Source organism: Plutella xylostella, chromosome 4, assembly GCF_932276165.1.
Source record: "Plutella xylostella chromosome 4, ilPluXylo3.1, whole genome shotgun sequence".
NCBI lineage: Eukaryota > Metazoa > Arthropoda > Insecta > Lepidoptera > Plutellidae > Plutella > Plutella xylostella.
The window spans coordinates 10,054,413-10,066,870 of NC_063984.1; the positions used below are offsets into that span (position 1 = coordinate 10,054,413).

At 38.8% G+C, this 12,458-nt stretch overlaps 1 protein-coding gene across 5 annotated transcripts in view; it reads right to left on the bottom strand.

The window, feature by feature from the left end:
- The window catches only part of LOC105397923 (pseudouridylate synthase RPUSD2), a 333,895-nt gene that overhangs the window by 83,529 nt on the left and 237,908 nt on the right, over positions 1–12,458 (bottom strand). The window lies entirely within an intron of this gene.

Sequence of the window (12,458 nt, forward strand, 5' to 3'; positions counted from 1 at the left end):
CGAAAAAAAAAATTTCATCCCTCAGTTACATGTATGGGGGGCCCCACCCCCAATTCTTTTTTTTACTATTTAGTGTCATATTTTTGTAGCGGTTCATACAACACATATTCCCATCAAATTTCATCACTGTAGTACTTATAGTTTCCGAGTAAATCGGCTGTGACAGACGGACAGACGGACAGACGGACAGACGGACATGACGAAACTATAAGGGTTCCGTTTTTGCCATTTTGGCTACGGAACCCTAAAAAGTATGAGGTGTAAACTTCATAAATAGCATTAAAAATTATAAACATACTGTTAAATGAATCCAAGTGCTTTTAGCAAACGCTTACACAATTTACGCATGTCATAACATAATTTTTTTATGATATTTTTGAGCGCTCATGTAAAAAACTAGAGAATCACTCTAACTCAACGAAGATATGATTTTATAAGTCGTTTTTATCAACGATACGGATATTATAAATTATAATATTATCCATCAATAGGATCGTGTGGAGTAATCGGTTTTAGTTTTTGTACTCGCGTTTTTAGGGTTCCGTAGCCAAAATGGCAAAAACGGAACCCTTATAGTTTCGTCATGTCCGTCTGTCCGTCTGTCCGTCTGTCCGTCTGTCACAGCCGATTTACTCGGAAACTATAAGTACTACAGTGATGAAATTTGATGGGAATATGTGTTGTATGAACCGCTACAAAGATATGACACTAAATAGTAAAAAAAAGAATTGGGGGTGGGGCCCCCCATACATGTAACTGAGGGATGAAATTTTTTTTTTTGAATGTACATACCCGTGTGGGGTATCAATGGAAAGGTCTTTTAAAATGATATAAAGTTTTCTAAAAAACATTTTTCTTAAAGTGAACGGTTTTTGAGATATCAGCTCTCAAAGTCGTAAAAAGTATGTCCCCCCCCCTCTATTTTTATAACTACGGGGTATAAAATTCTAAAAAAAATAGAGGTGATGCATGCTAATTAACTCTTTCAACGATTTTTGGTTTGATCAAAGTATCTCTTATAGTTTTTGAGATAGGTTGATTTAACTGTAATTGCTGCTACGGAACCCTTTGTGCGCGAGCCCGACTCGCACTTGGCCGGTTTTTTTATATCGGATCGGTTAACAAACATGAATTTAGTAATCCTAAGCCGCAGAGTATATTTTTTTGTTACATCTCTTGCACAAGAAACAATTGTGTTATGAGGTCACGATTAAAAGGATGTTAATCAGTATAATGAGATCCTTTAAGAGCAATTATTTTTATGATCACGATTTTAACAAGATACCTATCCTTTAAGCTAAGTAGTACATTAATTGAATTAAAGTAAGTTATTAGTTAGCTTGAAAAAAATATAGTAACTATGGGTAATTTCCCAAAGAATGTTGATTATTTATTGTAGTAGAAGGCGTAGTAGAGTTCTTAGAAATATCTATTTAATAAGTGGAGTTATACAATAAAACATTATTAACAACTTGTAAAAGGCCTTTTACTGCTCATTCTATTGTTAAACCTTTAAATTGTGCTGTAAGTTTTCCTAAAATCATCATCATCATCATCAGCCAATAATCATCCACTGCTGGACATAGGCCTCTCCCAAGGAGCGCCACAACACTCGGTCCTCGGCCTTCCTCATCCAACCACTACCCGCCACCCGCCTAAGGTCGTCAGTCCAGCGGGCAGGAGGGCGTCCCACGCTGCGTTTGCCTGTTCGTGGTCTCCACTCGAGAACTCGTCTACCCCAACGGTTATCGGTTCTTCGGCAGATATGACCAGCCCACTGCCACTTCAGCTTGCATATTTTGACAGCTATGTCCGTAACCTTAGTCCTCTGACGGATAACCTCATTTCTGATACGATCCATCAGAGAAACCCCAAGCATAGCTCTCTCCATAGCACGCTGAGCGACTTTAAATCGGTGGACCAGTCCTAACATCAGTGTCCACGTCTCTGCACCATACGTCATCACTGGCAGGACGCACTGGTTGAAGACTTTTGTCTTCAGGCTCTGAGGAATGGCCGAGGAGAATATGTGACGAAGTTTCCCGAATGCAGCCCAACCCAGTTGGATGCGCCTTGCAGCCTCCTTGTCGAAGTTGCTTCTGCCTAGCCGAATAGTCTGCCCGAGGTAGACATATTCTTGCACAACTTTTCCTAAAATAATATAAATAAATAAAACAAGGATTCTTAGCAGTATCGTATTTTCTACTAACTATCACTTTTACATAGTATATACCTACCTAAAGCAAAGTCGCTTCCCGCGTCTGTCCGTATCTGTATGTATGCTTAAATATAAACTTTAATGTGACATTTTTCATTAGGTAGAGTGATTCTATTCTATTCTATTCTATTCTCTGTGGGGGTAACAGTACCTGCACCTGGCTCTCTCGAATGGAACCTTTGTGCATATCCCCAAGGTCTAAACTGCCTTCCTAAGCTTGGACCATTTTCCCACCACGCTGGTCCACTGCGGGTTGGTGGGTTCACATATCTAGATGTGCTAAATCTAGATATGCAGGTTTCCTCACGATGTTTTCCTTCACCGTAAGAGCGATGGTATACATTGTACTTAAATTCAGAAAAGAACTCATTGGTACATGTCAGCGCCGGGATTCGAACCCGCATCTCTGGCGTGAGAAGCGGGCGCTTACCCGACTGAGCTACCACCGCTCCTAGGTAGAGTGATTTAAGAGGAAGTTTTGCATGTACTTTTTTCCTGGAATTTTCACGGGGAAACTTTTTAGGGCGAAGCGAGTTTATTTTAAGATTTAAATGTTAAGACCGCCTATTGTACCCGTATTAAGTTAGAACTTGTTATTTTTACTACCCTTTTTGGTGTACAAATAAAGAGTATTACCTATATCTTTCCATCTATAAGCTAAACGAATGCGATACAATTATGTGATACCTCACGATATGTCGAGCATTCCCATGAGAGATATAGCGCAATATTTTATACGCAATTTTTTCGACGTTAGTTTTGATGGAGTTCCTACGCCGGCGTCTCCCGAGGATTCCTGTCTGAGGCTTTTTATGCATATTTTGAACACCCCGTAGGTAAATAAATCAGAATCAGAAGGTGGGATTTCTGTTGAATTATTTTTTGCGAATAAAGATTTTAGTTTTTCAGGACTAAATTGGGAATTCCAATATATTAGAATAGAATAGAATATTTTTTATTAGACGTAAAATTTTACAATTATTTGTCCTTTGTTGTAATAGAATATTACTCTACCACCATTTCACAAAGGTCATTAAGGAGGAAAGAAATTGCGAAAGAAACTCCTCGAGCATCTCTTCAACTTTTTGCTTAAATATCTAATACAATTTTACTTTTTATATATTATATTATTTAAAACTACCTTATTAAACGACAAAACTTTATCGATGAAATTAGCCGTAACCTAATAACGTGCCAAGAATTCCACAGCCCTTATTTAAACCAGACAACTAACCTAATCCTAATTACAATACAACACAAGGCATACGGGTCTGTAAATACGACAAATTTTAAATTAGGGTTCCCGGAGGAAGGCTCTCAAACGGGCGATTAGAATTGCAAATTTATCAAAGTCGAGAAAACACTATGAATCAATTTGGATGTGCCGGTGACTTTGTGTCGAGGGTATGGAGGACGTACTGGACCCTTTGGGCAGTCGGCGTGAACAGCCGGCCGGCCAGCGGGGTCACTCTATATTGCGAAAAACGAAGTTTCGAAGCGAAGCTGCGCGAGCCATTCTATCTCGTTGTATTAAACGTGCCGATTGCACGATAGCTTCGTTCGTTTTTCGTCAGGTTAGAATAACCCTCCTGGGCGGTCACTTCGACTTTACTCTGTTATATACAGAGTGCATAAATTGTATTGTACGCCGGACTTCAAAATGTCATGCCTATATAGTAGATAATATGTGTAATTGTGTATTCATTGACGAACACGATTTGGTTTTAATTACCACTTGGAACATCCAGCATATACGTTAATGTCCAGGATCTTGTACCAACCTAAAAGCTAACACTATGCATACAGGAAGTGGGTGCAGCAACGCGCATGTACTCATTCCATTAAGTCCCAATAAAAGGGTAACTTTTATCAAACGCTAAACTCAAATTTTGAATACATTTTGTACTAACTGACAGACGTTTGACAGGCGACTAGGTAAATACGTTTAGCGTTTGGTGAAGTTCCATCTAAGTCGTGAGTGAACCACGTATAACTCCCCAGTCAAGCAACGTTCGCCGACAGTCGGTCAAACAATCAGAGTTTTAGTCGAATCAATTTGTGCGGACGACAACTGTCACAGGCACAGAGACTGTCGAACTGCGGGCGTGGTGCCGTGAGTGGGGTGTGCGGAATGGAATATTTAGTAGAGTCACCTAAGTATAATTTAATTGTGGACACACCAACCAAACTGTAGTTCAACGTCCTATATGAGACCTTGTACAAGATTAAAATAGCCGCTACAATTCAAAATACAGAATATTTATAAAAAAGGAATGGTAAACATGCTAAGCTTAAACGCTATCAGAAAACAGTACCGTAGCGATAGCAAAAACAATCTTCACTTTTACAGCCTAAGGCCAAGAAAACCCGCGGCATAAAAAGTACGAACGGAAATGTATAAAAGAAGTTCGCGGGTAGATTAGCACGCATTTAAGGGAAGGTTTTTACCACTGAAGCACCACAATCATCATCATTTTCCGTTAAACCACCACAGCTCATTCTTTTCATCGCATTTTTTCCGGTATTATTCTTATCTGACTACATTTCTTCATCCACTTGGCGTTATGATCCGGCCTTTGCCATAATCAGCCCATTTCTATACCACCTTATACCTACGTAATGCGTTCGCCGCTGGGCTGTTTTCAGTGTGGTGCGGTTGGGTTTTATTCTGTATTCGTGACACGTAGCAGAAATATGCAGCGAAGCGTTGGTGGTTTATGAATGACATGTGGGTAACTGGGGCGATACACAAGTGGGTAATTTATTACTGTCATTTATGGCAACTATGCGCCAGACAGGTACTAGCGTACTAGCCGGTGCCAAGATTTTTGAACTAACATACGGGGTGATGACAATAGGTAATAAAGACGGGAAGCGTAGACTGAGATTGGAAACATTGTCTCAACTTATTCATAATCATAATAATAGTAACCGTACTGTCTATACCAGTTAGGGTTTCGTTTTTCCCGACCTTTTTCTGTTCCCGGGAAACGGGAATTTTTTTCAAGATTTCCCGGGAATTCCCGGGAAACGGGAATTTACGAGGGCGATACCGAAATGATCGGGAATGGAAAAAAGTACAAAGATATCATAATAATATTTACTTTTATTGTTTTTCAAAGTAGTCTCCGTGACATTCAATGCACTTTTTCATTCGATTAAACCAATCATTGAAACAGTAATTCCAGTCTGAAGTGGATACTGTCAAAACAGCTGATTTGTAAGCTTCGACCGCCTCTTCTGGGCCGCTAAACCGTTGACCACGTAGCATATCTTTAATTCTTGGGAATGTAAAATAATCATTGGGGCTCAGATCAGGGCTATACGGAGGATGGTCCATCAACTCCACGTTTTCCATATTTAAAAACGTTCTTGTTTTGCGAGCGGTATGAGAGCTTGCATTATCGTGGTGAAGGATTATACGACGATTCGGGTTAGTTTTACGAAGTTCTCTTACGACTTCCGGCAAACAAACTGTTGTGTACCAATCAGTAGTAACCGTCCTTTGTTCTTGTAATGGAATCGTAGCCACATGGCCAGTTTTCGATACAAACGAAGCGACCATTTTTTTCGACACGCTGCGTGAGCGAATAACTTTTGTTGGCTTGACCTCACCTTCGAAGACCCAAACTGCCGATTGATGTTTTCTTTCGGGCTCATATGAATAAATCCACGATTCATCACCAGAGACGATATTGTAGACAGCATTTGAACTGCCTCCATTGAACCGTTGCAGAGCAGATCGACACCAATTAACACGAGCCGACTTTTGTTCCTCGGTCAAACGGTGGGGCACCCAGCGCGAAACTAACTTCTTGACACCCAGTTCTTCATGTAAAATGGTTTGAATGGCTGTCATACCAATGCTGAGAGAAGCCCGAATCTGCTCGTATGTCACATGTCTATCTTCTTTTATTAACTGGCGTACAGCATCGATGTTATCTTGTGTTACCGCTGTTTTTGGCCGACCAGTAGAAGGGACTGTGGTAAGAGAGGAACGTCCATGGCGAAACTCAGAATACCAACGATATATAGTCGTTTTACTTGGTGCTTCAAGTTTATAAATAGAAACAAGCTCGGCGAGACATTGTTCTTGAGATAAACCTCGACGAAAGTTGTGAAAAATTATTGCACGGAAATGTTCCCGCGTAAGCTCCATTTTTTACACCGACTTGTCAAATTCAAATGGTCAATACTCTTTTATTTTTTACTTTTTTTAAAATTCGAAAACGGAATTATGTTTGAAAAAACACTACATTTGATACACCAAAAAGGTTTCACTCTAATTTATTCCTAAGTATTCTATTCCCGATCTTTTCGGTGTAGCCCTCGTATTTTAAATGCTAGTTTTTGCTATTTTCGGGTATTAAAACACTAACAATTAAATCAAATATACTTTTATTACTCGTATAGGTAGAAAAAAGCAACAGTCAGATAAATTAACAACCAAAATTATAATTATTTGTTTAACATGCAAAATCATTTGTTTTTCTTAATTGTAAATTAAACTAAAGGTATTATGATTAACAGTTTGAAAATAATATTATTCGAAATTAATTACACTTGAGGCAATGTTTTAGAAAAAATAATTCATTCAGCGATTTATCGCTCAACCTACTTCTTATTTTAGTTTTTTCTCTGCGTTAGTAATTTTATAAAAATAAAAACAAACAAAAACCCGACTGCACGCTAAAAAGGTGAAAACAAGTCCCAATGTTAATGGAAAGTGTCGTGGGCGGGGACCACCAGAGGTTTCACCATTTAGCTGAATGTTACTTAGAAAACGGCCTTGTGTGGCGGTCAAGTTGGTCCCCGGAGTCCCCGCCTGCGATACTTTACATTAACATTGGGACTTGTTTTCACCTTTTTAGCGTGCAGTCGGGTTTTTTGTTTGTTTATCATTATATTTTTTTATTTGTATGAAATTTTACTTCAGCAGTCGGGTTTTAGTTCATGAACATTTTTTATTTCAATAATTTTGGTGTTGTTATTTAAATACCTACAATATGCATATTTTATTTGGCATAGTTGCAAAAATATAATTTTTTCGATCATAACGTTATGTCCTCTAGAGGGCGCTATGTACATTTTAATGTAACGTCATCGCGCCATCAATACGCTTCTAACGATACCTCATACATCAAAATCTATCAAGCCGTTTAGGCAACAGGAGGGAACAAAGAAACAGACAAACATACATACATGCATACAATCGAAAAACATTACCCTCCTCCTTCGGCAGTCGGGTAAAAACTATGACAGGCGTCACACTACCGTTAGCTTTTACATACTCTTTGGTCAGATATGTAAAAGCCGATATTTTTTTTGGTTTTAGGTAAGAGAAACAGATAAATAAAGATGAAAATATAGCATAGAATCGATGAAAAATAATACCCGGGAATTCCCGGGAATGATATTTTTTTCCCGGTTTCGGGAATGACATATTTCCCGGGAATTCCCGGGAACGGGAATTCCCGGGAACACGGGAACGAAACCCTAATACCAGTATATAAACTATCCCCCTTATTAATAGAAATGTTATATGATGCTTTAGCTATTGAACTCTTTTGTCCATTTCAATAGTTTCAAGATTTCAACATTTAAAACGTCCTATAACTTTTCTAAGAATACTGGGGTATAAAGAAAATAGTATCTCAGGTCAAGCCTCAATAGAAAAAAAACCTAATTATTTAACTACAATAAAGGCTTCGTTCCAAGCCAGAAATAAATAACTACAAATTGAAATAACATCCTTAACTCAACGACTCAAGGAACAAGTTGTAAGGAACACTCGTCAATTCTCTATTACAACGTACTTGACCTCTGTTTTCCTGGTACTTGTAAGCACATAAAAGCTAAAGTTCATTCTGATTAGGTCAGCATAACAATAGTTCTTTGCGGAGCTTACGTCATGTGTGTTTACTTACCGCTACGGGCACTTAACTTACCTACCTACTGCATTGGCATTTTATTTTATGAGGAGACTAAGTGCCGGTTTCACAACTGAGGACCTCAGGTTATGCAGTATGCTTGGACAAGTAAACAAAGCAGTATGGCATGGAGTGCTGTAATTAGCAGGATTTTCAACGAGCAAAACCAAAAATAGACTAGTTAAATTAAGGGTGACTTGCACAAGACCTTTAAACGTATTTAAATGTATTGCTCGCTTGCTTTGACAGTATAGTGACAGAGCAAGGCAGCAATATATTTAAATACGTTTAAATGTCTTGTGCCAGTCACCCTTAGTATACAATTAATTGGAATACTAAACTGATTCAAAATTAAATAAATCAAATACCTTTAAAATGTGCAAGTTAAAAATAAATAATTAGCTTACAGACTGAGCGTAAAAATACAATAACGACGTGGAGCCGACACGACCGAAAAACTGCAATTACCTGCAACCAAGACAAAAAACATATTACTCAAAAATATCTAATTCAATTCGTTATTCTGGGATTGTTATTTGAGCATTGTATAATTAAAATATAACATTTTAAAAAGGGATTTACATTTTTTATTTATGTCTAGATCAGAAAAGCAAATAGAATTATTTTATCAGCGGCATACGCGCTGCACTAGCCCAGGCCCTGTAGCACAGGGCGCTAATAAGACGTGACAAAAGTTCTCCGTCGCGCTTAGGCCCGGGTCTCCTATTACGCGCCGTAGGTCGCGTCCAGCGTCACGCCGTAGGCCGCGTCACGATACTCACTACATCTACGCGCCAACGTCGGCGTGTGAGGGAGACCGCCGCATCAGTACATTTCTATAGTGAGCATCGTGACGCGGCCCACGCCGCGACGCCGGACGCGACCCGCGGCGCAAATAGGAGACCCATGCCTTACTCTTGAGGCTGCGCGATGTGAGTGACGGCGATGCAAAACTTTTGTCACGTCTTAAATGCGCCCCGTACTAGCATATAGCCCCTTCTGCGCCATACTAATTTGAGTCCATTTTCACAGACCCATTCAGTTAAGAAAAACGTACTTTGCCCTCTAACTGTCTTATACCTTCACATTCATCCGGATAGACCCTAGCCTAGTGTTTGTAATCGACCCGCTAAGAAGAAGAACACCTGGAATTTCTAAACATTGTTTTCATACAACACATAAGTAGGCAGTAAATATTGCAATTATTTTTACACACACGCCGCGTTCACCTTGCATTGTTCGCGGAATCTGTCCATCTGACTCATGCTTGTGCAACTATAAAACAAAAATAATATTAAACTGATAAACCGCATAATAATATGAAAAAGGGAAGTGTATACGTTAATTCATGTTTCGCCCTTGACTTTGTATTGTGTGTGGTATCTTTTAATTTCAATGCAAGTTGCAGGCGTAATTGGTATGACTTTGATGGTGAATTAATGACCGTAATGAGCCCGTGCGGTATTATATTCATTTTCAATCTTAGATTGACAATATGCGAACAAGATGGAGTAACAGAGAAAAGAAACGTCTCGACAAATAACACCACTTCTACCACTGAGCTCTTATTTTAAATTAGTTCGGTTAGAAGTTTTCTGACTTTATTCATTGGTGCAATGGTTTTCTTTAGGTTAATAAAAATAATAATGTCCTCCTAGCCGAATTTCGACTACAGCGGCCAATCTCATTTGAGATCAGCCATCTACGCAGGAGTAGATTATAGTGCCCAAGTGTGTGCGCAGTACACAGGAGCACTCTCTGTTCCATCACTCTCGTAGCCCAATGGGACGGATTGAGCGACACGACTGGAGAGAGCTAGGCGCAGGACCGACTGCTTTACATGCCCATCCGACAGCATGGATCGTTTCACTGTTTCGGACATCATGTGATCAGCCTTCTATGTCCTAACCAAACTTAGAACCACAATTTAGAAACACAAATTAATGGTCCCACCCGGTAATCGAACCCGGGACCTCTGGGCCATGAAGCGAAGCTTCTACCACTAGACCGCAGAGGCAATTAGGTTAAACATAAAACGGTTTCACAGTAAACAATATGCGGTCAGTTTTATGCTGTGTTTTTGTATGTGACACAGCATCTTGTTCGTTTATTGGTAATCTCAGACTTGTGGTATTAAGTATATTCATTCAATGTAATGTTTTGTAAGACATCAGACGGAACTGCTGTTAATATGAGTGCGTGTGGTTTGAAAAGGATTTATTCGATACCCTAGGTATTGTAGGTATTAAACCTTAAAAACCTGACCGAAATCGATTAGGTTGTTTGCGCAATGCAAAGAATAAACTCCACTTACAAATTACCCAAATTTTTTAAACATTTAATTCAAAATGTTCAAAATATTTACGTTTTCAGTTGGTAATATTCTGATGTGTACTTCAATATTGCAATCGTCGGCGACGTCATTAAGCTACTCTATTCCGTTAAGGAGTCATTAAGTGCTATAATATTGTCACTGGAACTTTACATTGCTAGTAAGTGTACATGTGAATACTATAAAAAATGTGCTCCGGCATACATATACAGGGTGTTGCAAAAAGGGTATACTAAGCCGAAACCTACATGTGCAGCATAGTATATCTAAGCCCGAAACTGAAATCAGAATTTCCAAAATTCGCAAAAAAATATATCATTTTCCATAGAAAGTTTGTTGGTCACGTGACTTTTTTACTATGGAGAACGGATTCGGCTTTATGTAACATTCTGTATAACGTAGCAGGTAAGAAGGATATCCGCAAGAACAATATTATATTTTCAAGCATTGAGTTTATGATGCCACAAAAAACTACATACAACATTATGCATGCACAATTTGTAATAAAATAAGTAAGATTAATCTCATACATTATGCTTGTGTTTCCTTGGAGTTGCATTGTGTCAGGCAAGCAGGACGGTCGGGTCCGCCGGGCGCTCCCGGGCCCCAACACGTGTTGGCCGCTGGCCCTTGCGCATAAAAATCCTTTGTTTCGCGTTGCCTTTTGTTTATCAGTAACCGTTGTACGAAAGCGCCTGAGTCTTTATAAGTTATTAAGTGATGTCTTATTTATTGAAAAAGTTTTGGAATGTGTATACTAGAGTATAACATTACCTAATCTCTTGCCTTGTACCAATAGTCATCTAAATAAAGTGTGCGGTTTTAGTGTGTGAGTGAAGTGTATAAGTAATTATAGTGTGACGCGGCCCTGTACCTGTACCGACCCTTAAAGGCTTGATAGAAGTTCGCCATCCGCCATCGTCATACCCTAAAGCAACAATCGTCGCGAGAATCTGGTGAGAGAATTCCAATCCCGATCTAGAGACTGGCTGACGCTGACCTCAGAAATACCAACTATCTGCACCACCGTAGTTTGACCATCTAGACCTTAAGGCACCTGACAGAAGGCAATGAGCATACTTTATCATCCTTCCAAATGCTCCATTTGAAATTAAAAACCTTTTCTCTTAATGTCCTGAACGAGAGTGGTGGTTACTTCAACTAAGAAAAACGTGGTGATTAATGCATATTTTAAAAGGGTCACAAGAATACATATTGCTTTAATCCAAATAGCAAGGTATCTAAATGAATTTACCTTTAGTCAACAACAAAAAACCTCAAATTTCTTTGCTGCATGAACAGTGTACCTAATATCAAATACGTATCCAAAAAATCTAGCACGGCGCCTCCACCATCCAGCAAATATCAACGAATTTTTTTTTTTTTTTACTTTAGTTAGTAAATTAAAATATCCCCAATTTATTCATTGCATGAACACTAACGTAGGTATCCTATTATACAAACACGTGCAAGGTTTAGGACCATAAAAACTAATATTTTTCCCACAGCAAACGTAATTCTTAAAAATAAGCTCTCTTTCAGCCCAGAATATTTTCTTTACAAAAACCCCGGCAGTAGACCCATTGCGCTAAAAGAAACAGAACATCTGCAAGCCATAAAATAGACCCAAAATGAAACAATGGGGTTAAAGTAGACAAAGCCAAAGTTGGTTAAAAAATCCCACATTGCAACAACGATACTTTGAAATAGAAAATAACAAAAATGTTATAGATAGAAACTGTACCCCTAAAACAATAGCTCACCGAATAGTTTAATGGAATCCTTTAAAGTTTTTTTCTTTTGACTACTTGGTATATTATGGAGAGATGTAGCCGTCTACATCAATGAACGCTATTCAAAGGAAACTGAAAAACGAACACAGGATAAAATACAACAAAATCATTATAGCTACTATAGCTAATGTGCAACCGCTGCCTACATATGAACACGCTAGAACTGAATAATAAATAGAAGTAAA